This window comes from Petaurus breviceps, unplaced genomic scaffold (assembly GCF_028583685.1).
Source record: "Petaurus breviceps papuanus isolate PSGF00001 unplaced genomic scaffold, PetGlider_PUasm1.0 186, whole genome shotgun sequence".
NCBI lineage: Eukaryota > Metazoa > Chordata > Mammalia > Diprotodontia > Petauridae > Petaurus > Petaurus breviceps.
The window spans coordinates 21,571,094-21,597,629 of record NW_027185798.1 but is presented as its reverse complement, the minus strand read 5'-3'; the positions used below and the strand labels follow the sequence as shown (position 1 = coordinate 21,597,629).

At 48.8% G+C, this 26,536-nt stretch overlaps 1 protein-coding gene across 7 annotated transcripts in view; it reads right to left on the bottom strand.

Moving 5' to 3' along the window:
• The window catches only part of MYO18A (myosin XVIIIA), a 151,764-nt gene that overhangs the window by 113,191 nt on the left and 12,037 nt on the right, over window positions 1–26,536 (bottom strand). The window lies entirely within an intron of this gene.

Sequence of the window (26,536 nt, the reverse complement as noted above, 5' to 3'; positions counted from 1 at the left end):
CAGGAACTCAAGAGGAGATATTTCTCCCGTAACAGGAAGAACACTAAACAATCAAATGGAATGCTATTACATTATACTGCAATGCAGGGACCAATCGTGACTCTGAAGACTGATGGTTCCCACCTCTTGGCAAGGAGAAGGTGGACTAGAGGTATACGATGAGACATGAATTTCCAGACACTGCCAATAGCTGATTGGTTTTTCTTAACTATAATATTTGTCACAAGGGAAGGTTTCTGTGGGGGTGGAAGAGTGGGAAGTGGGGGATGGAAAGGTGGGGATCAATCGTGACACACACAATGAAGAAAAAATTCCATCAGTGAAACATTAAAAAAAAATACATAGAGAGAGAAGAGGGAAGTCCGGAAGGGACCTCTTTGTCACTACTGTACTGTGTTAAATATACACTTTTTAAAAGGGCAAATTGTACATAAGAGATGCTAACAGTTTTATATATAATCTCAGTTCTTTGTATATTGAAATGTTTGAGTTAATAATAATAAAAAAGAAATTTATATTTAAAAAAATTATAATGAAAAGATTGGTCCCAGAGAAGACATATGAGAATGAAGCTCCCCCCACTTCTTTGCAGAGTGGGGTGCTTATGGGTGTGGACTATTGCATGTAATGCTGCATTTGGTTCATTTGCTGATTGCTTTTGCTGTTTATTTTTCCCTTTGTTTATAAGCAATCCCTCCCAGGAGAGGAGAAATAAATTAAGAAACATAGGTAATAAAAAACAAAAAACTTAAATAAATGAAATGACCAAGCTTGACCCCAGAGAAGGATTAAAGAAATGTATCTCCTTGCATTCTTTGCAGATGTGGGGCCTATGAGTTTTGTTGCATTCAGTCATTTTTCAGTTGAGGTTTTCTTGGCAGAGATACTAGAGAGGTTTGCCATTTCCTTCTCCAGCTCATTTGACAGATGAGGAAACTGAGGCAAGCAGGGTGAAGTGACTTGCACAGGGTCACACAGCTGGAAGTATCTGAGGCCACATTTGAACTCAGGTCTATGGGTATGGAATATCAAATACACTGTCAGATAGCTGAAGAAATCCAAGGAGGTTAAATGAATAATAATAATAATAATAAATATATAATATTTATTTGGGGCTGTAAGGTTTGTGAATCACTTTACCACCATCATCTCACTTTATCTTCATGACGTACCATCACTATCTGCATTTTGCAGATGAAGGCTGTGGGATTGGCTTCTGGTTACATAGCTGGCGTCTGCTGGACCTGAACTCAGGTCTTTCTGACTGCACGGGCAGTGCTTCAGACACTAGGCCCCCAGGCTGGGGGTGTTTCAGCCACTAGGCCCCCAGGCTGGGGGTGTTTTAGCCACTAGGTTCCCCCCCCACCAGCTGCCTTACAGGATGATGGGAGGCAGAGGAGCCTCAGCAGCCACTGAGTCCACCCTGCCCCCGCCATTTAAAGATGTTCAAGATGTTGGTTTGGGGGGTTTTATGGGGGCCCAGGAAGGGGGCGCAGCTTCAGAGCTGGCCCAGGCCTAAGCCATGCAGAGCCCACTGCACAGGCCCAGAGTGGCTAAGGTCAGGCAGGGTGTGAGTGGCCAGGCTGGGATTCCATCCACTGGCTGGGCACCCTGGGAGCAGGAGGTCACCTCGCCCATTCACCCAGGACCGACCTGTCTCCTCCCAGGTTGGCCTAGGGGGATCAGGCTCAGGCCCTAGGGCCCCAGGGCCCAGGACAGCGCCGGGGCCCTTCTGCTTCCTGGTTTCCCAGGACAAGAGCCAGGAAGGCGGGGATGAGCCCAGCGCATGCGCCTGGAGGGACAGAACACTCACTGCTCACCCGCCCCCTTCCTGGCCTGCCATCCTAGAAGAGCCCAGCAGAGGGGAGCCTTGCCCCTCTCATCATTTAGCCCGTCTCAGACTCAGTATCACCCCGGCAGGTCCAAGCATCGCCCACCCCTGAGTCAGAGCCTTGGTAAAGGGGCAGGGGGAGAAAGGCCAGGACCCAAGAGCTGGGGGAGGGTCCTAGAAACCCAAATATGGAGCAGGAAGGGACCAGAAAAGTCCAAACCCCTAATTTCACAGATTAGAAAAGCAGGGCTGGGAGACGAAGTTATTGACCAGGATCCCAGATCCCAGGGTCCAAAGCACACTCAGAACCCAGTTATTCCTTGACTCCAAACCTCTGCCAATAATAATTGTAAGCATTTAAATAGCTCTTTAAAGCTTGTAAAGTGCATTAGTCAGTCCACTAGCATTTATTAAGCCCCTACTATGTGCCAGGCATTGTGCTAAATGCTGGTGATGAGAAAGGGAGGGAGAAAACCCATCCCTGCCCTCAAGACACTCATAGTCTAACACAGTCAACAGATCAAGATACAGACAGATCAACTGGAAATGATGGCCAGGGGGAAGGCACTGAGATCAAGGAGGGGCTATTGTTTCCCCTTTGTTACTCATAACCATCCTGTGAGGTGGGGGATATTATGATCCCCATTTTTCAGATGAAGACACTGAGGCTGAGAGAGATTCTAGGGTCACAGAATTATTAAGTGGATGAGGTAAGATTCGAACTCAGGTCTTCCTGACTCCAAGTCCACCACTCTATCCATGGCTTTGTTGTTACTGTTCAGTGTTTTTCTCAGTCACGTCTAATACTTTGTGATCCCATGTGGGCTTTTCTTGACAGCATCTTTATGATTTGCCATTTCCTTCTCCAGCTCATTTTACAAATGAGGAAACCAAGGCCAACAGGGTGAAGTGACTTGCCCAGGGTCCCACAGCTAGATGAGTCTTCCTGACTCCAGGCCTGATGCTCTAACCACTGTACCATATGGTTTCCATTACAATGACCTAGAATGAGGGATGGGTCCGCTCCTCTTGCTTATTAATTTTGGTCTTAGATCAGATAGATAATTCAGATAAGGAAATTCCCTCCACCAAGCACTGGCAGCTTGTTTTCAGGGAGTTACCTGGGGCCCGAGGTAAGTAAAGTAACTTACCCCAGAGACACATGGCAAATACCAAGTGTCAGAGGGGAGGACTTGAACCCAGGCCCCCTGGAATCTGAGGCCACTTCTCTATCTACTCTATTAGACTAAGAACCTTCAAGACATGCCGGTGAGAAGCTGTGCCATGGCACCTTCAGCATGGCTTGTTGTAGCAACAGAACTCTCCACCAGTCAAGCATGACCAGCCAACGGGCCCGTCACTGGCAGAGAGTCGAGCAGACCCCTTGGCTATGTCCACTCTGGGGGCACCAAGCTGTTAACCCAGTCTCCCTCAACTTAGTCCATGCCCAAGGATAGGAGGTAGGGAGGTATAATGGGAAGACCAGGAACTGTGGAGTCAGAAGACTCACATTCAAATCCTGCCTCTGACACTATCCATGTGACTTTGGGTAAGTCATTAAACCTTTTTTGGGCTCCAGCTTTCTCATCTGTAAAATGAAGGGCAGCTTGGTGGCACAGAGAACAGAGTGCAGGGTCTAAAGTCAGGAAGACTCATCCTTTCTTTGTGAGTTCAAATCTGGCCTTAGATACTCACTAGCTGTGTGACCCTGAGCAAGTCACTTAACCCTGTTTGCCTCAGTTTCCTCATCTGCCAAATGAACTAGGGAAGGGAATGGCAAACCACTCCAGTATCTCTACCAAGAAAACCCCACAAAGGAGTCACAAAGAGTCAGATACAGTTGAAAAAATGTCTGAACAACAACAAAAAGTCCTTTGAGCTTCTTTTGAGCTTTAGATAATGTCTTCTCACTTAGAGCTGAAGAGGTTTCTGCTTCCCCTAGAAAGCTGGCACTACAGTGCCAATACTACAGTGCCAATTCTGTGAGCACTGAGGCAGTCAGGGACCCAAAGGCTGGCCACCCAGGAATTAGTCCAGGCTACATCCCCAAGGGCCATCATGTCTGGTTCTCCCACTAGGTCAGACTGGAAGACCCTCCCCTGATGGCTCCCAGCTGTGGAGGATTTCCTCTCTCACTCCTGGGGATTTCCAAACTCCCTCTGCACCACACTCCCTGGAATAGGGCCCAAAGCCAGGAAACAGTGGGTTCCAGCCAGCCTTCAAGATCTTTTCCCAAAATCCACCACCCCTGACCCAAATTCCTACTCTTTCCCTCCCAGCCTCTCCTCCAAATCTCACCAAAACAACCAGTCAATTTCGAGCCTGGAGAATCTCCTGAGAGTTATCCCACCCCTTCCCATTTCACTCCACCATTGACTCAGAGAAATAAAATGGTCCATTGTTTTTGTTGATTTTTTTTTTCATCTAAATGCCAGCTGCATTTCCACTGAGTGCCAGGAAAATGGAAAACCAGTTTAAAGGGTGGCAAGAGGGATTTAGGTTAGACACAAAGAAGAAGTTCCCAGAAGTGGCTGGGGAATACCCCCTGGACCAGTGGAGTCAGCCACCTGGGGGTCACAAGTGGTCCATTTGTTTTGAGTGTTGCTGAAGCAAATTCAAATAAAATTGGGAAATATTTAACAAGATGAGTTCAAATACATCAAAACATAGATAGTAGTAATATGTGGTTTTCTAAATCAACATGCAGCCTGCAGGAATCTTTACTTAAGGGTTAGCAGCCCTGTTTCTATCTGAGTTTGACCCCATTGGTATAAACCACTCTCAGGACACTTTGGAGGAAAAATGTGCCCAGAGATAGGGAGCTAGTATGGTGCCCCATGTATAGTAAGTCAATTAATCAGTCAATAAACATTTATCAAGTACTTCCTATGTACCAGGCACTGTGCTAAGCATTAGGGTTTATACAAAAGGCGTCAAAAACCAGTCCCTGCCCTCAAGGAGAGACAACATGGAAACAAATATATGCAAAACAAATTGTATAGGAGATAAACAGAAGATAATTCAGAGAGGGAAGGCACTGGAATGAAGACGGGGTGGGGAAGGCATTTGGCTGGGACTTAAAGGAAGCCAGGGAGGTCAGCAGTCAGTTTCCTTCTCTGTAAAAGGAGGCTGTTGCAGGCATGGAGCACAGCCATAGAGGATGCCCAGAGCTTGGAGATGGAGGGTCTCCTTCATGGAACAGCCAGGAGGCTGGTGTCACTGGATGGAAGAGGAAAGTATAAGATGAGAAACAACTATTTGTTTGTTGGTATTATTGACCCCCAGATGGGCCTGACCAGAAGGATTTTTACCGGTCAGTGAAATCCAATCAGAAAGTAAGCACAATGCCTAGAGGGGCAAGAAGGCTGGATCTGAAGCCAGAGGACCCCTGCTGAACAAGGTATTTCACCTCTCTAAGCCTCAGCTTCCCCATCAGTAAAACGAGGGAGACTGGACCAGGCAGCCTCTGAGGGCCCTTCCGGCTGTAACTCTAAGATCCAGCATCAAGGAAAATAGAAGCACCCATCCATTCCAGCAGCACGGCAACTACATATTTGCTAGCCTGGCCAAATTCACTGGGGCATGTGAGTACACGTTTATTTACAAGGCTGGGTTGAAGACATGCCTCCATGGGGGGAACCATCCCAACTGCAGTGGGCACCAGTCCAGAAGCCTGGCTGGCTCTGGGGCACCAGGATTCTACAGGAGCTGATGAAGGGATTTAGAGGGGACAAGCATTTTCTCTCCTCTAACTGGTAAGAAAACCCCAGCCTCCCCACATTCACTCCAGAGCCACAGAGGGTACAAACCCTTCTTCCTTCCTCCCTGGGCACTTGGCGGGGGCTTCCCCATCACCAGCCTCTGCCCACAAACAGCAAAGCTATGTTAAAAGCCTTGGCTGCGCCCAGACCAGAGCCCCCACCAAGACCCACCACTTGGTGCCTCAGAATGCTGCTCGCCCGGCTGGAGGACGTGACCTTGGGAATCCCAGGCCCCAGAAAGAGGCCAGCAGCCACAACAACCCATCACTCATCTGGAAGCCAGGCAGAGCTGGGAGAAAGACAGAAAGGAGGAGTTTGAAATGCAGGACCCTGGGGCATCCCTGCCTGGGACACAGACGGCTCTCTCACGGAGGGCTCACGGCACAATCGTTCTTGTGTCTGCTGGATGTCCCGTCTGTCCGAGGCAGGGCTGGCTAAGATGTCTGGAATGTGGCACCCTCGGGGGCCCGCAGAGGCCTCCCCCACCTACCCGCAGCTAGACCCAACAGCCACGTGCCCTCCTGGAGAGAGACACGCCATGGACAGCTAATCTTCCCTAACCCTAGGTGGTTGTTATTCAGACCAAAATGACATCACACTGCTGGGGTCAAGGTACAGTGTGTTCGGCTGTGGCTGAGCGGCCCAGTGCGAGCTCAGAAGGCCCCCTATCCCTAGCCAGACCAGGCAGCTGACCCCAGAACCCACCAGGCTGAATTCCTAGCTCCTCTGGAGCAAAAGGTGGGGCCGCCCCATCCACCTCTAGCCTTCCAGGCCACAGAAGACAGAAGGGTCCAAACTGTACTAACAGCTACCATCTGCAGCTGGGCTTTCCTCTCAGCAACTCCAGGGGAGGTAGGGAGGACAAGTTATAATCACCTCCATTTAACAGGTGGAGTGGATAGAGGTGCCCTGAGAATCGAGTGGACTCAAGTCTCCAAACCAGCCTAGGCAAATTACTTCCCCCTCTCAGGGCTTCAGGACTTAAGTTGTGAAGGGGGTGCTGCCCTGCATTGGTGGAGGGACTTTTCTGCCCTGGGAGTTCTTTAGATCAAATGAAATCACAGGCCTGGAGCCTCTCCCTTTCTTACCAGGTGAAACCAAGACTGGCCCATGATTATAGGGCTAGGGAACAGGTCTACCAGCACTTCAGTTTAGATCCTCCCTCCTCCTCCTAATACTAATAATCTCTCTCAACCTCTCAAGGGAGGATGCAGGGCCCAAGAAGATCCTGGCAACATTGTAACAATACTGTAGCAAGGCTGTGCTTGGGAGTCTTCTAGGCCTGAGAAACAGACCGATCAAACTAGCCCCTGCTTGGAGGTCAGCCTCCGTCCTGGCTAGGCTCTGGGTGGGCTGCTGTCACCAAGCTTACCTCTCCCTCCAGTATCCTCCCACCCCCATCTCTGGTCTGCTGCACCAGCTCAGCTCACTGATCCCCACTGCCCCCTTCTCCACCAGCAAATTCCATAACAAAGACCCTGTTATTATAATTCAGTAGAAACATACTGCTTAGCTAGAAAATCTGACCAGGACAGAGGGGCCCAGGGGAAGGCGGACATAGGATGGACGGGGCAAAAGGCAGCAGGGGCCTAGAAAGTGAGGAAGCTCGGGTCAACTCACCTGAACTCTCTGGGCTTCAGTTTCCTTCTCTGTAAAAGAACTGGATTATATGGCCTCCTGAGGTCCCTTCCCGCACTAGACACTCTGAGTCCAAGTTTTATAGAACAAATCCTTTTATTAAGGGGACTTGTTCTATGAGGTTTAGATTCAAAGGCCTGCACTTGAGGACCTAGAGGGCCATAGGGTCCCCATCCCTGCAAACAGTTCTGGTAGTTGAATCCATGCCTGTGAATCTGGGGAGTCCAGACAAGCAATCTTGGGGAACCCAGGGCTCTCCTATCAGTCTGTAGTCCCCTGCCATCTCCTGTCCCTCCTTCGCTCAAGCTGCCATAGGCATTGCTTTCAACCAGCTCCATAGTGACCATGAATCTGTTTCCATGGTGACAGAGAGAGATGCAGCATTTGGACCAGGGGAGAAGGAGAGACAATAGGGGAAGAGTCCTAAGCTGCTCTGGTAGCAGGCAGGAGGCCCCAGCCTTCTGTCTCTCCCTCTGCCACAGAGACCATGGCCCTTCTCAGTCAAAGGGCAAGGCCCCTGGGTGGGGAAACACCCACTCCTGCCCCTGGGCCAAAGAATGATTGGGAGGGGTCATCACATTGTAGACCCTCATTTTACAGAAAAGGAAAGTGAGTCACAGAAAACAGCAAAGCCAAAATTTGAACCCAGGTCCTTGGACCCCAAATTCAGCCTTTTTATTGCATCACAGCACCACAGAGAGAGTTATAAGAAGTCACAGGACAACAGACCTATACCATGAGTCCATCTAGCCCAATCTATTTCATTTTATAGACGAGGAAACCGAGGAACAGAAAGATTAAATTAAAAATAATTATATGAATAACTAGCACTTATGTATTAATTTAAGGTTTACACAACACTTCATAAATACGATCGAATCTTATCCTCACAACAACTCTGAGAAGTGGGTGCTATTTTTATCCTCATTTGACAAATAATGAAACTGAATTACAGAGGTTGACTTGCCCAAGGTCACATAGCTAGTAAGTGTCTGAGGCTGGTTTGAAACTCAAGTCTTCCTGAATCCAGGCCCAGTTTTTCTATGCAGTGCACCACCCAGCTGGCCCATGGATATGAACCATGGTCATTCCTCTCAAAGGCCAACACCTCATCCAGCAAGCTGAGCTGCCTTTCAGATCACGCCCAGACTCCCCTCCTGTCTCTCACTAACCTCTCTCTGCCCTTTCTCCTCCCCCTGCCCCTGACTTTTTCACAGATGGCCACAGATATAGAGCTAAAAGGGCCCTCAGAGGCCTCCCCCATTTTACAGGAGAAAACAAAGGTACAAGGATTTTAAGTGATTTCCAGGCTGGGGAGTTTCCAGGCTTTAGTGCTGGAAGGGACTTCAGAAAGCTTCTAGTCCAGACTCATTTTACAGGTAAGGAAACTGAGGCCCAGAGGTCAGTGACCTGTCCAAGGTCACCTGGCTCCCCTTGCACCCTCCAAATAGCCCATCTCATTCCTTCCCACACACCCATTTGCCCTCCATGTCTGGGAGCGTGCAGAGGTCACAGGGGCCTGGAAATAGGGAAATCACACTGCCCTGAACATCCAGACAATGAGGGAAGAATAGGGATGTGGCTGCTCCTCAAAGGCTCCTGGTCCAGGGGATTTTCCAGTCCCCAGAAGCAGAGTCAATGCTGGCATCTACTTTATCCACAGCCTCCCCCTCCTCCTTGGCAGCCCTCATTCCTCTCCCACTGCTCCTGACTTCGCCCTGGTGCCAAGCCCACAGGGGCTCCACCAGGCCCTTTCAGGATGTCCTCTATTTGCCCTATCCTACCCAGGAGGGATGCGAGGTGGTGCCAGGGTTCTGGGGCAAAAGACAAAGAAGGTGAGCAAGACTTGGTCTGTGCAACTAAGGAGGGTGGGCAGGAGATGCCAAGCAGGGTGCCTGAGAGTTGTCACCTTCCTCCAAACCCTGGGCCTAGAAGGAGGCCTCCTGCCTACCAAGAAAACACAGTGCTTGTCCTGAAGTCTTGATTTCAGCAGTCAGTTCTGCAAACTGATCAATAAATCAGCACAACATGCCGACTATGTGGAAGGCAGTGGACAGAGTGCTGGGCCCTGGGTCAAGAAGACCTGAATTCAAATCCAGCCTTAGACGCTTACTAGTTGGGTGACCTTGGGAAGTCACTTAACCTGCATTTGACTTAATCCACTGGAGAAGGATCCTTGCCAAGAAAAGCCCAAGGACAATACTGGCATGCCATGGCCCACAGGGTCACCAAGAGTCATATATAAGTGGACAATTGGGCTGTAATGCAGGAAGGGGAATGCTGGCAAGGCAGACTGGTGAGGGGCTGACCACCAAGAGGCAGGGCAGGGGCAAGGAGGACCCCCACCCCAGGATTTAGCTCAAGAAGAAGCTGTAAGACTGCCCCAGCAGATCCCTGGGCAATTCTGCTGGCACCTGGTATCCAGGCCATGTTAGGAGAGAACTCTGCCACCAGCACAGGCCAAGCAGGAATCGGGAGGAACTCTGGCCTGCCAATGCCTGATCCTACCCAAACCCCAACGGCCTGTGCCCTCTGGAGAGGGTTTCAAGACTGAATGTTTTCTTCACCACCCTACAAGGAAGGCAATGTGGGGGCTTCTGTCTTCTTTTTTTTTTGGAGGGGGGAGGGTAGGGCAATTGGAGTTAAGTGACTTGCCCAAGGTCACATGGCTAGTTTTTGTGTTAAGTGTCTGAGGCTGGATTTGAACCCAGGTCTTCCTGACTCCAGGGCCAGTGCTCTACTCACTGTGCCACCTAGCTGCCCCTGGCTACTGTCTTCTTACAGATGAGGAAAACAAGGGGTTTTGTCCCCAGGGTCATTCACCTTTGGGGAAGGTCAGAGCCCCAACCCCAGACTTCTGACTCCAAGGATCACCTTACATTGATTCTGCCACCCTGCCCTACTTATAGTCTACACAAGGGTCAGTAAACAGCCTGGATCTGTCTATGGTCCAGGAAATTTTGTATAAAATCATCAGTCTAGGGCTGGAGGGGACCCCTGAGGTCAGGAATTCAGTGACCTGCAGTAGCACACAGTGGTAACTAACAGAGATGGGATTCAAACTTAGGTCCTCTCACTCTAAAACATATGGTAATAGTAGTAGTAGTAGTAGTTAGTAGTAGTAGTGGTAGTAGTAGCAGTAGTAGTGGTGGTGGTAACAGTAGTAATGGTAGTAGTAGCAGCAGCAGAAGCAGCAGTACAATGATATTAATAAGAAAAACAGAAACCATAATAATAGCTAGTGATTTGGGGTTTATAAATCAAATTTGTTGTAAAGATTGAATGTTAACCAATAGAAAGTGTTTTACAAACCTTAAAGCAATAAATAATGTTATTGTTATCCCCAGATGAGGAAACTGAGGCAAACAGGGTTAAGTGACTTGCCCAGGGTCACACAGCTAGTAAGTGCCTGAGGCTAGATCTGAACTCAGGGCTTCCTGACTCCAGGTCCACCACTCCATCTGCTACCATAGCTTCTCCTATTTGTACAGGTAAGTCCTGATTAGTGCAAACAATGAATCCACTATTCATAATTGTGTTACTGGAAATCAGCACTGCATATTTCCATTAGGCTGAAACCAATTACTAATATGATAGTAATAATCAGGAAAAACAGTCATAGTGAATTACTATATTTTACCTAATTATATAGCATGAATTCCAATACACGCAGCCCCGTTAGGGGATTCCTCATCTGCACTAATGGAGACCAGGCTGTACCCCCAGCACCTGGGGCAGGAGGGGCTCTCGAAAGTGTTTCCTGTCTATGACATCATGCTTTGGCGTTCCTACTGAGCCCAGCCTTTCTCTTCTTGCTAACCTTTCCCTCACCCCTGCGTGTGGACATGGGCTCCTGGGCCACTGGGTCCAAAGATGAGCCCCGCTGCTCATGGCCTGGCCATGGGAGGCGCCCCAGCCAACAGCGCAAACCCCTGGTCCCTTCCTCAGGCCTCTGACCCATAGCAGCCCTTCAGGCGTTCGGGCCCCCAGCAGCCACCTGGCCTGGCAGGCAGAGAAGCCAGGGAAGGAAAGAGTGAATCACCCCCACACCCACTGGGAGGAAGTGCCCAACGGCGGCAGGGAGGGGCTGGTGAGTAAGAGGAGGGGGCAAAGGGCAGAGCGTGCCAGGAAGATGGTCACGAAGGGGAGCCAGCCCTCAGCCAATCACACTGCACGTTTCTAAAGCCTCCTTGGGACTGAAAAGGCCTTTCCTCATCACAAACCCTGAAAGCTAGATAGATAAAGATTACTATTCCCACTTTATAGGTGAGAAAACCAGCACTCCAAGAAGTCAGGCAGTCTGCCCAGGATCACACAAGCTGATAATTACCAGAGGTGGGACAGCCTTCCCATTATACCTCCCCACCTCATATCCTTGGGCATGGACTAAGTTGAGGGGAACTGGGCTAACAGCTTGGCGCCCCCGGAGTGGACATAGCAGAGGGGTCTGCTTGACTCTCTGCCAGTGGCTGGCCCATTGGCTGGTCATGCTTGACAGGTGGAGAGCTCTATTGCTATTACAACAAAGCCAGAAGGGACACGGGAAACAGAGGTAGATGAAGGGTAAGTGACTTGTCCAAGGTCACACAGCCAGTACGTGTCTGGGGCTGAATCTGACCATAGGTCTTGACTCCGAAGGCAGCACTCACAGGATCACAGATTCAGAGATGGAAGGATCTCAGAGGCCAACTTATCCCCACCATTTCACCTCATTTTTACAGGTGAGGAAACAAAGGCCCAGAAGGTGAAATGATTTACTCCAGGGTTACACAAGTAGTAAGGCCCAGAGGCAGGGTAATAGTAGTGGGCGTTTACACCTGACTCCAGGGTTTGTAAAGCACTTTACAAATATTACCTCATTGGATCCTCACAGCAACTCTGGGCAGTAGGTGTTATGATTATCCCCATTTTACAGATGAGAAAACTAAAGCAGACCAAGGTTTAAGTGACTTGCCCAAGGTTATATAATTACTAATTATCTGAAGCTGAATTTGAACTCAGGTCTTCCTGACTAACCGCTGCGTGGCTGAGCTGTCTTTATAGTAGGACGGAGCATTTATAGAGGGGCCACTAGGTGGCACCATAGTACACAGGGCACTAGGTCTGGAGTCAGCAAGATTGATTTTCCTGAGTTCAAATCCTGTCTCAGATACTTCCTAGCTGTGTGACCCTGGGCAAGTCACTTAACCCTGTTTGTCTCAGTTTCCTCATCTGTAAAATGAACTGGAGAAAGAAATGGCAAATTACTCCAGTGTCTTTGCCAAGAAAACCCCAAATGGGGTCATAGAGAGTCAGACCTGACTAAAATAACTGGACAACATTTGCAGATTGCTTTCAGATTTTCAAAGCACTTCACACACACATTATCTCATTTGACCTTCACAACAACCTGTTAGGTAGGTGCTATTATTATCATTCCCATTTTACAGAAGGGGAAACTGAGGCTAGAAGAGAGGGACTTGTCCAGGGTCACACAGCTAGAAGGGTCAGAACTTAATACCTCAAAGGACCATTTTTGCATCAGCTGGTATGCCCGGTCCTTCTCATATCTCTGAGGTAGGACACAAAGTCACATCTTCCTGACTTAAGTCCAACACTACCCACTGGGCCACCTGGCTAGTAGGATTTGGCTCTGGAGCCCGTGATGATGCTTTGTGGGGCGGCCATACTACATCAGCGATCTGAAACAGCGCCAGCCTGCCATCTGTCCAGCGTGCCCTTGGCAGAGCAAGACTGTGCTTCCAGGCATCAGGAGCGGCACACAGACAGACCCCTTGGCTCCTCCTCTTTCAGAATCCACAGCCAGGAGGAACTCTGGTCCCCTGCTTTCCCTGCCACTGTGACAGCTCCCACCTGGAGCCCTGAGATGGCGGCCTGACCCTGAATCTGGCCAGGTTTGTCAAGAGCTAAAGCTGGGGCACCCACAGACAGAAGTGATGAGCTGCCTCCCTATCACACCCCCTGCCTGCCCAGGAGCTGTCCCCAGTCTCCAGCTGTAATCTGTTGCTCTGGCTGGGAAAAATCCTTGCTGTGCAGATTTCCATCTTCTGACATTCCAACACAAAGATGACAGGGGAGAGCGGTAGAGGGGGAGAGGAAGCAGCAGCCCCTACCCCGCCACATTCCACCTCCTCCAGGACCCAAAGCCGGGAAGGGAAGCGCATTCCTCTCTCATCCCTAGGGACCGGATGCTCATAACTGTGGCCCACTCCCCCAAATCTGCCTCCCTCTCCAACAGAGATGCCTCTGGGACTGGACAAGGGAAACGGACATGGAGGACAGGAGATCCCTCCAGTGAGCTCACTTTCTCACAGACCTGCCTCTCACAAGCAGACTTGGATAGGACAGGTTCCTTCCCCCAACCCAACCCCATTCCAGTAAACCCAACTCCCCCCAAAAAACCAAATCCCCCTTCGAAAAAGTCAGAGAAAGCAGGACATGGCCACGAGCTACAGACAGGACCAAAACAAACTTGGAGGGGGGGCGGATTTAGAAGATGAACAGAGTTTATTAAAGGAAAGGGGGGAATCCATAGGAAGGAGATCCAGGACAGAGAGAGAATAGAGAAGACTCTCTGCTTTAGAAGTGACATGAATGAAGACTACTTCCCTCCTTCCCTGACTTACTGACATGGAGAAGCCACTGAGCTTCTCTGACCCTCAGTCTCCTTGTCAAAAAAAGTGCTTTGAAAATACCAGCTCTCATCATTATTCTCTCTCTCACCAAAGTAGTGTTGGGGGTGTATCTGAGACATACCATAATCCAGGGAGGGATCTTAGCACCAGGAGAAGCCGCCAGGGAGGGGAAGGTCTAGACTGGTACTAAGGCATAAAAGGCTACTAAGAGGGAAAGTAGGGGCAGCTAGGTGGCACAGTGAAAATAGCACTGGCCCTGGATTCAGGAGGACCTGAGTTCAAATCCAGCCTCAGCCACTTAACACTTACTAGCCGTGTGACTTTGGGCAAGTCACTTAACCCCAATTGCCCTGCCTTCCCTCCTCCAAAAAAGGAAAAAAAAAAAAAACAAGAGGGAAAGTAGAGGCTTATGGGGTGCAAACATCCATCCATTTATTCATTCAACAAACATTTATTGGACACAAAGCATCACGCTAGGTGATAGGTGAGATGTAAAAATGCATTAAGACTTAAGTAGATTAGCCTTCAAAGAGATTACTATCAAGTAAGAAATACAGGAAAGTCACCACCTATGATCCTAGGCACTAGACTTGGGAGTCAAGAAAAGTCAGATTCAAATCCTACCTCAGACAATCCACTTGCTAGATGACCCTGGAAAAATTAATCTACATCTCTGGGCCTCATTTTCCTCATCTGTACATTGAAGGGATTGGCTGCTAAGGTTTCTTCCAGCTCTGAATCACTTAGCCTCCTTGGGTCTCAATTTCCCCATCTATAAAATGAAAGGTCTGAAATACAGGACACTTTCAGCTCTATCAACCTATAATTCTTCACTTAGCCTCCTTGGGTCTCAATTTCCCCATCTGTAAAATGAAGGTATTGGAATTTCTGGGATAAGAACTCACTATTTGACAAAAACTGCTGGGAAAACTGGAAAATAGTATGGCAGAAACTAGGCAGAGAATATCTTATACCCTATACCAAAAAAAAGTCAAAATGGATACATAAAGGCTGATACTATAAGCAAACTAGAAGAGCAAGGAATAGTTTGCCTATTAGATCTATAGAGAAGGGAAGAATTTATGACCAAACAAGAGATAGAGAACATTATAAAATGCAAAATGGATAATTTTGATTACATTAAATTGCAAAGTTTTTGCACAAACAAAGCCAATACAACCAAGATTAGAAGGGAAGCAGAAAGCTGGGAAACAATTTTTATAGTCAGTGTCTCTGATAAAGGTCTCATTTCTAAAATATATAGAGAACTGAGTCAAATTTATAAGAACTCAAGTCATTCCCCAATTGCTAAATGGTCAAAGGAAATGAACAGATAAAGAAATTAAAGCTATCTATAGTTATATGAAAAAATGTTCTAAATCACTATTGATTAAAGAAACGAAAATCAAAACAACTCTTAGATACCACATCACACCAGTCAGATTGGCTACCATGACAAAACAGGAAAATGGCAAATGTTGGAAAAGATGTGGGGAAATTGGAACAGTAATGCATTGCTGGTGGAGTTGTAAACTGATTCAACCGTTCTGAAGAGTAATTTAAACTATGACCAAAGGGCTATAAAAATGTGCATACCCTTTGACCCAGGAATCACTTCTAGGTCTGTATCCCAAAGGGATCATAAAAACAGGAAAAGGTTCTACATGTACAAAAATATTTATAGCAGCTCTTTCTGTGGTGGCCAAGAATTAGAAATTTAGGGGATGCTGGCCCTGGAATCAGGAGGACCTGAGTTCAAATCTGGCCTCAGACACTTACCACAAAACTAGCTGTGTGACCTTGGGCAAGTCACTTAACCCCAATTGCCCTCCCCTCCCCCCTCCAAAAAAAATGAAATGAGGAGTAGGCAGACTTTAGAAAAACCTGGAAAGACTTATATGAACTGATGCTGAGTGAGGGGAGCAGAACCAGGAGAACACTGTACACAGTAAGAGTCACGTTGTGTGATTACTGACTGATAGACTTAGCTCTTCTCAGCAATGCAAGGACCTAAAACAATCCCCAAAGACTCACGATGGAAAATGCCATCACATCTGGAGACGAACCACGGAGACTGAACACAGATGGAAACATACTATTGGTTCTCTTTTCTTGTGGCTCCTCCCATTGGATCTGATACTTCTTTACAACATGACTAATGTGAAAACGTGTTCTTAAATGAAGGTGTTGGCCCAGCTTCCCTCTAAGCCCCTAATCCATGATCCCATGGCCCGCCTTGGTACTGAGCAAGCTCTCTTAGGCAGATGTGACTCTCCTCTATTTATAAAGATGCCCAGAGAAGATCCCCTCAGTCTTGCTCATTCACCCATGCCTGGGCCTCCTAATCCTATTGGCAAGTTTTTATATATAGCTCATGTGAATTCCTCCCTTTGCTTCCTCATCAGGTTCTCAGGAGAAACATGAAATGTTAGGGTCGAAAGAGACCTTAGATATCACCTAATCCTGCTTCTTCGTTTTCTAGAAGGCCAAGGGAACTACCAAGGCCTCTGCCTCCTCTTCATGGATGGAGGAAAATATTTATCCAACTAAAATGAGTCCCAAACCCAAGATAGCAAGGTCCCTGACCCCACAGCACTTTTATTTAGACTTCTAAGGAAGCCTCCAGAAGGGAAGTGATTTGTTTAAGGTCACACAGCTAATCAATCAAAAGTCACTTATTAAGTGCCTACTACATGCAGGGAATTGTGCTAAGCACTAGAGACAAAGTAAAAATGGAAAGTTCCTGTCTTCAAGGAGTTTACATTCTATGAAGGGAGAAAACATGTACACACACACACACACACACACACACACACAAATATATATGCAAGATAAAGAAATACAAGGTAATGGGGATTGAAGAAGGGGAATGGGGGAAGTTATAGCAGCTGGGCAGGAGGTCCTGAGGATAATCATGGCAGAACCCAGCCTTTCAGAGCCCAGCTGTCCTGGGTTAAGACTAGGGTTTTTCCACAAGACACTACAGATGAGACCAAGGATTATTCCCCCTCTGTCCTGTACTTGGCTGGAAGACAGATTTATAAACTAGGCCTCCCTGTTTTCTTCCCATTGGAAGGGAGGGGAAGGGGAAAAAGGAGGGAAAGAATAGAAAAGGAGACCTAGAATGGAAGACCAGAGAAGAAACCAGGAAGGAGTCTCCAAGATGAGAGTGCCCTGGTGAGAAGGCAGCTGATGAGTAGGAAGAGCTGGAGACTGGAGGAGGAGAGGCCCAGAGCTGGGCGTGCATCTCAAATCCCAGCTTAGCCCTATCCTTATTTCTGTTCCATGGATTTGCATTTCTCTCAGATCCAAGGACCAGAGCAAAGCAGATGAGGTGACCAAAGCTTAGGTCAATCAACAAACATCTATGTGGGTACAATGAAGCTTAGGTCAATCAGTGCACCAATCAACAAGCATTTATTATGCACCTACTATGTGTCAAGTACAGTTCTAGGCACTGCAAATAAAAAAAACAGTCCGAACCCTCAAGGGACTTATATTAAAAATTAATAACAATCCAGGCCTCAACATTTTACTTGGAATTGGGACTGACATTCTAGTGGGGGAAACAACAGGTAGATTCAAAATAAATCCAGGGTACTTTGCTGGGAGGGGCGTGGGAGAAGGGGCAAGGCCTGGGACAATCAGGAAAGGCATCATGGAGAAGGTGGCCTTCTAGCTGAACCTGGAGTTAAGACTTGGTTCTAATCCCAGGTCTAGCTGTAACTCCCTGTACAAGCAATCCTTCTACCTCACTTTCCCTCCCCATAAAAGGAGAAGGTTGGATTAACTGAGTCCTTTGAGCTCTGACTCCTACGAATCTATGAGGCCTAGAGAAGTCCCCCAGTTCCCAGGGACTTGCTGGTAAAAATGAGAATCAGGCCACAGAGCCAGGTTTTCTCCTTTTTTCCAGGGCACCTTGAATCTCTAAGGAATCAGACCCCAGGACTGGGCTCTCCTGGCCCAAAAGAAATAGGCTAAGAACAGCAAGGTTCTTAACTTGGTTTGGGTCCTGGACCCCTCAGACACAGCCTGGGGACCCCTTCTCAGAAGTAGGTTTTTAAATGCATAAGATAAGATATATAGGCTTATGAGGAAAACCAATTATACTGAAAAACAGTTATCAAAATAGTTTTTAAAGATTAATTCACAGACCCCGGGTCAAGAATCCCTGGGTTAAAAGCAATTCCCTGCCTGGGTTCTTAGGGGAGGCAGAAGCCTGCAGAGGGAACAGATGGGGGCAGGGGGAGGACCCATGTGGAACAAGGTCAAGGCAGCTCCCGAGGTCTCTGCTTCCTCCCCAAACACTGAAGAAAACATTTCCCTGACCAAAATGGGGCCCCAAACCAAAGAAAACCAGGAATCCTAGCTGCCTCACACCATCCCCTTTATTTAAATAGAACAACACAACCTTCTCCAAGCACAATACCCTCCAGCCCCAACCACAAGGAGTCCAGGAGAGGGGTGAACCTGGGCAAAGCTCACCTCCTTCTCAGCATGCCATGCTATGTCAGGATGGGAAGCAATGGCCCTGCCCATTGGCTGAGGTCTGGCATCAGCCCCCCCATACACACCCCAAAACACACACTCGCTCACAATCTCTCTCTCTCTCTCTCTCTCTCTCTCTCTCTCTCACACACACACACACACACACACACACTCACACACACACACACACACACACACACACATTCACATTCTGGAACATCTGTCAACCCCTCTCCTGACCAAACCCCCTACCCCATCCAAGCCCTACCAGGTCACTCCTTCCCTAGATTCTCCCCTTCCCTATGATGAAGTTATCCTGGCCCAAAGATGGGTTTTTGGTTGGTTTTTTCTTTCTTTTTTTTTTTGGAGGGGGGGAGTCAGCGACTCAGTGCAGAGGGGTAGCCCAAGCCCTGTTGGCAGGAGGAACGCGTGCTTGTGGTTTCTGGGAAACACTGCAGCGATTTGCAGCATTTTTAAAATACTTGCCTTCCCACCCCCCCCCAGCCCAGGCCTTTGCATATCTGGTATTTTCCAGAACCATTTCAATGTAAATAAAGGAGATTAGGAGGGAGCAGAGGGCAGGGCTGCCCAGGGGATGTAGGGAGCAAACCACAGTGGGTACACTACCAGGGAGTAGGGACAGAGGTCAAACCAGATCCCCAGCCTGGGTTGAGGCCCAACCCCCATGCTGGGGCTCCCAACAAGGCCAGGCAACAGGAACCAGTGTTCCAGGCTCACCCCGCCCAGCCAGGTCCGGTGCTGCCTGGGCACTGTGCCCACCACCCACAGCCTGGACTGCCAGGGGTTCTTGGTGCAGCCACCATCAGGGGCAGCAGCTCTGAAAGGGAGGTAGAGAAAACAAGGCTGAATAAAACACAGGCAATGATGCCCATCAGACACCCCCTGAAGCCTCACCACTGAGAGACAAATGCTTGGCAATGCTCCCATTGGTCAGTTAGAGCAAATTTCATGCCTTCGACATATATCCCCAAGTCTAACCCAACTACCAGCAGTCAGTAAGACCTGAATTCAAATTCTGCCTCTTCTATTTATTAGCTTTGTGACCCTGAACAAGTCACTTAACTTTTCTGGTCTTCAGTTTCCTCATTTAAATTATAAATGAAGGGGACTGGGCCAGATGACCTCTAAGTTTCCCACCAGCTCTAAAATCTAGGAGCCTTTGATCTTCCCACCCACCCACCAAAAGGGCTACCCAAACTCTCCCACCTCTCCATCACAAGCTGGGCCCTGAGCTCCTGATTCCCAGCTCGAACACCGGACCTCTCCAATGCCAGAGGTGCCTGGAGCTTTGGCACAAGATATGTCTAAAATTTCCTGTTTAAAAAAAATCAGAGGTTCGTTTGGAGTTAAATTAGGAACAGAAGCATTCCAAAGCGCTGAGACTACAGCACCCAACGCGTTAGACCAGGGAGCTATTAGGAACCTCCTCCCACCCCCTCAACTGCCAAGCACCCTGAACTGTCTGCCTGGGGAGCTGGAGGATATGCTGACCCTCCCTCCCCCCAAAATCCTGCTGGGTGTCACTTTTTAACAGCGCCACTGTGCCTTAGGCTCCTGGGGATCCCTACCTGGGCACCTGGGCCTTCCACCTCATGAATGGAAAAGGCCGCTAGGGCAGGAAACCTTGGAAACACTCCATCCCTTCCCAGAAATAAGCACCCAAAGCTTATCTCTCACCTGTAGGGCCTTAATCAGGAAGCCTAGAGGCAAAAAGAATGGGAGGGCAAGGACACTGAAGGGTAAGGCTTAGGGAACTCTACCTGAGTCCCACGCCCACCTGCCTTCTTTCCTAGAGCCAAAGGGGGGAAAACCCAACACAAGTCCTGTATGCCCATGGACAAGTCTGTTCAGTTTCCTACTGGCAAAATTCGGGGGCCTCTGAGGTCACTCCCAGCCCAAAATCTGGAATCTAAGAGCAGGAGCTCCAGAAGTTCTAGAGTGGGGGGAAGGGGAGGAAGAGGAGAAGAGGGCAATGGGAGGTATTCTGATAAGATCTGAACGTCCAATGAGAAGGCAAGGTGAGTCTGTAGGTGAGTCTGGCTCCGCTCCTCCCAGAGCCTCGGCACAGTGCCTGGGCCTCGGGGAAGGACCAGGAAGGCCAGGGAAGCTGGCGTGGCTTAACTACTCTTGGAGAGGCCAGGCCTGCTGGTCAGCCCTGTGGGAGCCTAAGGATTCGCCTCTGTCCCTCCACTCCCAGGCAGCAGGCAAGCCTCACCTACCAGGATAGATCTTGGGAGGAGGAAACAGCAGTCTCCTCCTCACCTTCCCCTTCAAGAACCACCATTGCTGGAGCCAGGCCTCAGTGCCCAGGTCACCTTCCAATCCTGCTTCTCTCGAGCCTCAGTGTTTTCATCTAGAAGATGGGATTTAGTGTCATTCTTATGATCCTCCCCTGTACCAGTCAGTGTCCACTCCAGTCTCACTAGACTGAGAAAACATAAGCTTCAGAGTCAGAGCTGTCACTAAGGAGGGCCACTGCAGCTTTGGGCCAGGGTGCTGAAGCACAGAGGGTGCTGAAGATACTTGTATTCCTCCAGAAGAGGAAAACAAGTGAGAAAGATAGTACCCTAGGTGGGCTTCTCCCTGGCACAGTCTGACTTCCTGACTCCCCCGGGGGCAGTTATGCCCTCCACAGGACCAGCCTTGATGCAGGGCATCAAGGGTTTCTCTCCTCACAAGGACTCAATCTGAAAGCCTAAAGGTTTTTTCTCTGGCCTCAACTGACTCTATCTTAAAAAAGGTGACTTGAAAGAATGCTCCAAATCACTAATAAGAAGAGAGATATAAATGACCTCACACCCAGAAAACTGGCAAGGATGGAAAAAGATGGGAGTGGTCAATGTTTCTCTGTAGAAAGAGAAGAACAAGGGGAGGCTAGGTGGTGCCATGAGTAGAGCGCTGGCCCTGGAGTCAGGAGGATCTGAGTTCAAATCCAGCCTCAGACACTTACTAGCCATGTGACCTTGGGCAAGTCACTTAACCCCAACTGCCCTGTTGTCCCCCCTCCAAAAAGCAAAAAAAAGAGAGAGAGAGAGGTACACTAGTGCATAGCTGGCAGAGCTGTAAATTAGCACAACCATTTTAGAATTATGAAAATAAATTTCTGACCCAGAGATTCCACTACTAGGCATTTGCCCCAATAAGGTCATTGATTTTTTTTAAAGGCCTCATATAAACCATAATATTTGGAGCACCATTTTTTTTATGGTAGCAAAGAACTCAATAGACATTGATTGGAGAATGACCAGACAAACTATTTACTGTGTTAAACGAAACAACAAATATGATGAATACAGAGAAACAAGGAAAGATTTCTCAACTGATGGAAACTGGAGTAAGATGAGCCAGGAAAACGAGGCCCACAAGGACATCCCCGGGTGGATGGACGACCATCAGGGAATAAGAGAAGATGGAGAGAGCAAAATTTCAAAGACCAAACATGGCCCCAAAGGCCACATGAGAAGACACCTCCCTCCATTGCTACAGAGGTGGGGGGCTCACATAAGAATAGCTAACATCCAACTGGCACCTACTATGTGCCCGGCACTACAAAGCTGAGTGCTTTATAATTTTTAAGTCACTTGATTCTCACAACAACCCTAAGAGATAGGTGCTGTTATGATCCCCATTTTACAGATGAGGAAACTGAGGCATGTAGGGGTTAAGTGATTTGCCCAAGGTCACACAGCTAGTAAGTATCTGAGGCTGTATTTGAACTCAGGTCTTCCTGATTTCAGGCCTGATTCTATTCCCTATGTTATCTAACTGCTAGTTATATTGGCTATATTGCCAAATATTGTCAAATTTTTTCAGTTTGCTGGGGTCTTTTTTTCCCTCTCTTTTTAAATTTTTTTTAAATTTTTTGTTAGATGGAATGGCTGTCTGGGAAGAGGGAAGGGTGGGATGTATGTGAGGGAGGTGGGAGGTAAAGAATGTAGGTTATAGAAAAACAAAAAAAAAATCATTTTTTAAAAAAGTTGATGTGCGGGTTTTGGCCCTAGGGTTTGAGAACCACTAGTTTGGGCTCTGAACAGTTCTTACCATCCCCACCCCCCAGCAATAGATGTTCATAAAGCACCCTAAAGGCATTCTGGAAGGAGGAAGTGGTTTCAGTTAGGGCTGGTATTTGCTGGCTTGCTTATAAGCCTGGACAACTTAGATGGCCAGTCCCTACTCCTGAATGGGCAGGGCATTAGAGAAATAGGCAGAAAGACAAAACCTGCTTTGGGTACATATCAGCATAACCCTACCCCCAAGGATCTCCGAGGGAGATAAAGAAAGAACAGGCTTTCTACTCCCTGGGCCATCTGGGGAGACCCAACAATAGCCTGAAACTCAGCTCTGGGTCAAGGGAGGGCAGAGCTGTCTAGGGGACTCCCTTGAGTCAGGCTCCGGGTGGCTGCCGGGAAGGGTCCCTGTGGGGTTTGGGAGCTGTCTGGACGCTCCGCCCAGAAGCCAGGCCCCTGACAGCCTAGGGACGGCGGACAGCCGACCGGAAAACTTTTACTCTTGGCATAGAAATTAGAGTAGGTCTGCCAGGATGAAGAGGAGGAGGAGCCATTCTCTGGGACCAGCCCACGTGGGCCTGCCAGGTGGTAGATGGAATTGCCAGGGTCACCTGTCCCAACTCATCCCCCTTCTCCCTGCCTAGGACTCTCATGCCCAAAACCTGCCCAAGGTGCCCTCCCCCTCTCCCCGACCCAGCAGGAAGGAGCCAGAACACTTTCTAGTTACAGAGGCAGTGCAGTGCCCTGGAAAAATACAGGAGACCAGGAGTCAGAAAACCTGGGTTCAAATTCTGCTGACCCTGCCACTTCCTTGTATGATCACTCAGCCTCAGTTTCCTCATCTGTAAAAGGAGAAAGGTGGGCCTCAGAGGCCCCTTCCAGCCCTATTTTTAGGATCCTGTTTCTTGGTGCTGTGACTTAAGGGCACGTGGTTTCACACGGCATCCCTCCCCGAGTCCTACCTGCTCACCTTGGGCACCAGCTGGCTCTGCCTTCCCCCCCGCCAAGGGCCTCTTGCAAGCCGGTGCTGCAGAGACAGTCACCCTGGCTCCGTGCCCACCTGCTCCTACACCACGTCTTAGGTTTCCCTGGGGATGGGAGGGTTTTTAAATTCCAGGCAGCTGTGATATGGGAAAGCATTAAAGTTGGAAAATGGTGGATCATGGAGGAGACAGATTATGTGGCCTCAGAATGCTAAGCTGTGCCCATTAACATAAAGGGGAAAAGCAGCAGTCTGGGACCAGCAGGGCCCTGAGCTCCTCAGCCTGGGGAAGAAAGGATGCTAGCATTCCAGGCTTCAAAGGCCACCTAAACCAGCCTTCCTCCTTTGACAGAAGAGGGGACTGAGGCCCAAGGAGCTGAACTGACTTGACCAAACTCATACAGGTGGAGCCTATGAACCTTTGGGTCTTAAGCATCTTCTCTCTGGGCCTCAGTTTCCTTCTCTTTAAAAATAATTTGAGGGGTGGCTAGGTGGTGCAATGAATAGAGCACCGGCCCTGGAGTCAGGAGGACCTGAGTTCAAATCCTCAGACACTTAACTAGCCATGTGACCTTTGGCAAGTCACATAACCCCAATTGCCCTACCTTCCCCCTCCAAAAAGCAAAATAATAATAATAATAATAGTTATTATTATTAGTATTTGACTGGATCATAGGGTCATAAAGCTGGCAGCAACCATAGCTGGGTTGGGGTTTTTTTGCCTTTTTGGAGGGCAATTGGGGTTAAGTAACTTGCCCAAGGTTACACGACTAGTTTTTTTGTGTGGGTGTTAAGTGTCTGAGGCTATGACTGAACTTGGGTCCTCCGGACTCCGGGGCCAGCGCTTTACTCACTGTGCCACCTTGCCGCCCTATTTTTTTTTTTGACAAATGTCACATTTTATTGTTCAAAATGCAAATTACACTGGAAACCTAAACAAGGAAAATCTAGATTATTAATAGAGAAAATTCTCAAAGAAATAAATATTCAAGTCTAAAGCAAAACCCCCTGTGGCTCAGAAGCTAGGAGCTCACTGTACAGATGAGGAACCTGAAACCCAACAACATGAAGCAATTTGCCCAAGACTATACATCAGGATTTGAACCCAGGTCTTTTGACTTCAAAGCCAGGGATCTTTCCACTGGGCCCAAGTCAGAAGGCCAAGATAATAACCCTAGGGACCCTCAAGGATGCCAGAAACACCTCTTCTCCTATGTATGAGACAGAACTTGGCCTGAAAACAAGGGATTGGATGGACCCGTCAGAGTTCCCCCTCCAACTCTGCCATGGAGGAGGGAGGAAGCCATGATTGGATCATATGTTATGTTTATGTTATGTTATGTTATGTTATGTTATATCATATCTAGGACCATCTGAATCCTACCCTAGATCCCACCATTCAAAGCAAGGTCATAAGAGTCCCCCAGACTCCTCCCTGCCCCCCATGCCTCTCACTGACTCCTTTCTCTACCTTCTCCCCCTCTGCTGGCAAAAAATGCCCAGATTCCAGCAGAGCCCAAAGTCTGGAAGGGAGCCTGGACAACTGATCCTGGGTCCCTTGGTGGTTCTGCATGATGCTGTGGCGACCGCCTCCCAGGCCTCAAGGTAGGTTGGCTGCCCTCAGCATCCGTTTCCTCTCCATGGAGAGAAAGCTGTGGTCTTGCTTCCCCCTGCTTCCTTACTGTTTCCTCCCACTCCCAGGCCCAGAAACATCTGCTGGTGCAATCAGGACTGCAGGCAGATCGCTCAGGAGGCTGATTCTAGAGGACAGGCCAGCCCCAGGTCATTCTGTCCATTCCTCTGCCCCTGGGCCAAGGGCCCCAAAGCATCCAAGAGGAATGAATGGAGGATCCAAGACACCTCTGATGGCCTCTGCTGAGTCTCCTCATGCAAGGCCAGGCCCTCTTCTCCTGGGCTGCCATGAGCAGAGGCCTTCATGGAGCAGCCAAGCCACGCTGAGAAGTGGCCTGCCTCCACAGGGAGGTTTAGAATACACATCGCCCCCAGGGCCATATTTAGCACCTCCTCAGGCCTTTTCTTCTCCCAAAAGAACTACAAAGGGTCTTGGGGGAATAATGGAAAAATGGAACAGATCTTAATGCCAGTGCCTGTTAGCTGATACTTTCTCCACCATTGTTCTCCAACTGAGACACCTTCAGTCCTAAACAGCCACTCCCTTCCAGAGGTGTTGTGGGACAGTGTGGTACAATGGGAAGAAGGCTGACTTCAGAGGCAGAGAAAATGGGTTCAAATCCTGACTCTGAGGTTTACTACCTGTGTGGCACTGAACCCCTCCCTCTCAGTCTTAGTTCCATCATCGGTAAAACGAGGAGGTTGGACTAGGTGGCCCCTGAGGCCCCTTTCAGCCCCAGGTCCTCTCATCCTATACCTCTTCCCAAATCACTGAGCCAGAGAATCCCACAGCCAAGACATGAGAACAACCAATTCCCATTTCTAACCCAGGTGGACAAACTACTTTCCTCACAACAGTCCTGAAGAAAATAATCCCTCAAGGCAAGTCTTAGGAGAATGACTGTCCCTAGCCCTTGGGCTCAGAAGACTCCAGAGACTTTTGGATGGGCTGAAGTCAAGGGATCTCTCCCTGATAGACCAACCCAGCAGACGCTGAGGCTACTTCCCCAAGGGGTCCAGGACTAGGCCCCATCTGTCCCGGCAAAGCTACTGGATGTGCCCCAGCCCAGCAGACACAGGGCAGATACCCAGCCTGGGAGAAAGCATCCCCCAGGAGGCTCTGCCAGGCTCCCGGGCTCAGAATCTCCATCCCAACGACTCCCTGGGGCCTGCTGTGGCTCCCAGAGGAAGCAGAGCCTCGAGTCTGATACCTTGGCTGGGAAATCTGGCTCAAACCACTCTCCCACAAATCAGATCACTATCCAATCCAGGCCACAGCAGATCTCCACAGATACCATCAGTGTGATGCTGCCGACCTACTCAGTGACTGCCGAAGAAATCCCTGCTCTTCCTTCTTGGGGGAGCTTTGGGGCTCATGCTTGCCGCCATACAGAATAGGGCTTTATAATTCACAGAGAGGAAGAGATTTATCGTGAGAAGAGACCTTGGGGGACAATCCCCTCATTTTATATGTGAGGAAACTGAGGCCAGAGAGGACAAGTAATTTCCCAGGGTCATCTAAGTAGGATCAGAGATTCGGC